This window comes from Cavia porcellus, unplaced genomic scaffold (genome assembly GCF_034190915.1).
Source record: "Cavia porcellus strain 051 isolate PalLab524CR breed Dunkin Hartley unplaced genomic scaffold, mCavPor4.1 scaffold_8, whole genome shotgun sequence".
Classification (NCBI taxonomy): Eukaryota; Metazoa; Chordata; class Mammalia; order Rodentia; family Caviidae; genus Cavia; species Cavia porcellus.
In genome coordinates, this window is record NW_026947491.1 from 83,608,299 (window position 1) to 83,610,209 (window position 1,911).

General features: G+C 43.0%; 1 protein-coding gene and 1 pseudogene across 10 annotated transcripts in view; both read left to right on the plus strand.

Moving 5' to 3' along the window:
* LOC100716104 (suppressor of cytokine signaling 2) overlaps positions 1 to 1,911 on the plus strand; it is a 259,251-nt gene that overhangs the window by 91,562 nt on the left and 165,778 nt on the right. The window lies entirely within an intron of this gene.
* LOC111753305 (uncharacterized) overlaps positions 1 to 1,911 on the plus strand; it is a 40,420-nt pseudogene that overhangs the window by 4,314 nt on the left and 34,195 nt on the right.

Genomic DNA, 1,911 nt, shown 5'->3' on the forward strand with positions numbered 1-1,911 from the left:
ATTGATAAATCATCGTCCAGTTAACTCTTAGCCCTCTCCCCTCGTAGAGTTGGGGGAGTGGGACTGAAAGTCTCAACCCTCTCATTCTGTCTTGGCATTTTGGGCGGTCAGCATACATCTGGAAGTTTCTAGGGGCTGCCAGCTACATCAGTGACTCATTAGCAAGCAAAAGATATTTATGACTTGAAGACTCCAAGGATTTGGGGAGTTGCATGCCTAGAAAGGGGACAAAGACCAAGTATATATTTTGTAATATCCAGTAGAAAGGGGGAAGCTTGTGATTTCTTTTAATTTTAATTTCTTTTGGTGCTAGAAATTGGACCCAGGGTTTCACACATGCTAGGCAAGTGTTGTACTATTGAGCTACACGCCCAGCTCTAGCTTGTGGCTTTAGAGCCTAAATATCTCTAACAGCATCTCTTAGTTCCACCATTTGTTGATAAGGTATAGGGAGTGCCGAGTTACTTTTTAGTAATGGTGAGGTTATTACAGTAGCTTACAGAGCAAGTAAAACACCTCTGCTAGAACTTGCCTAATTGGTGTAACTGTAGAAGGTTAGAGCTGGAGAGGATTTAAGAGATGCTTTATCACCCAGATAAAGAAATGAAAAGATGTAAAGAAATCTGCACATGCATGTGGCCTATTTGGCTCAGGCAGCAGAACTTTGTGCTGATTACACAAAATTCTCAAGTCCACTGGGGAGCTCACAATGTTGAAGGCATATGTGAAATTTAGGGCTCAGTAAAAGCAGGCATGGAGCTCAAGGGACCTCTAAGGGCACTGACCATCTCCAATAAAGTTCCCCATTATTCCCTTTCCCAAGAGTAAAGGACTGTGAACCGTGCTCAGGCTATAAAATAAGCCTTTCCCTTGGGATGCCAGAATCACCTGGAAAGGGGAAAGAGGGTTCAAAAGAAAGGGGAGAAAGGCAATTGATGCAAGAGATACTTACTTTACTGTATCACCCCCATTCCTTTTGGACTGGGCGTCCCTTTGGTATCCCCGGAAAGAAATGATAACCCTTTAAAGAAGGAGAATGTTCTGTATTTTTAACGTAGCAAGTTCAGATTGAGGGCTGAAGGTTTGAGAATGTTGAAGCAGTGTGGAGGCAAAAAAAGAGATGTTGGATTTGGTCTGAATGTAAGGGATACACACACCCACTGTGTGTGGTACTCACTTTATCCTGAGAGTCCTAGAGGGTCAGTACTGTTATTATCACTATGCAACATATTATCACACCTCCTCTGTGTTGTTTCGTAGATGAAGAGTTGCCCAGGCTCACACAGCATGGCAGAGCTGGGATTTGAACACTGGCAGTCTGCCTTACAGGCGAGGCTTCTGGTCACGAGGCTGTCTGCTTATCTCCAGTACCAGGTTTGGTTTCCGGTTAAGTCACATGTCACAGATGACCTGCCATCTGCTAGCACAGCTTCTTTATTTCCTGACCATCTTTAGCTGCAGGTCCCACGTGTAGCCAGTGTCCTCACTGTGCCTGCCTGTGTTAGCAGTTTATCAAGTGAGAGATTCTGAAAAAATGCCTAAGAAGATAAAAGAAGTTTTCTAAGAAATGTGATTAAACAAAACAAAGACTTTGAATGAGACCAAGATGGGACCTTCTGTATTTATTTATTTGTTGTGTGCCAGAATCTTCTGTATTTATTTATTTGTTGGTGCCGGGGATTGAACTCACGACCTCACACTTGCCAGGCAGGTGCTTACGCCGCTGAGCTAAACCCCTGGGCCGTGTGTTTATTTTTTAAGTTTCTCTCTTCCCTTTCAGTATTTGGTGAGTCATATATTGCTGCTATAGACAAATATACCTTCTAGTTGTTTGAACCTTTTTATTTCTTCATATGCCAGTCAGGATCCACTCAGGAGACAAAAACCACACAGTAATTTGAGCAGGAATAG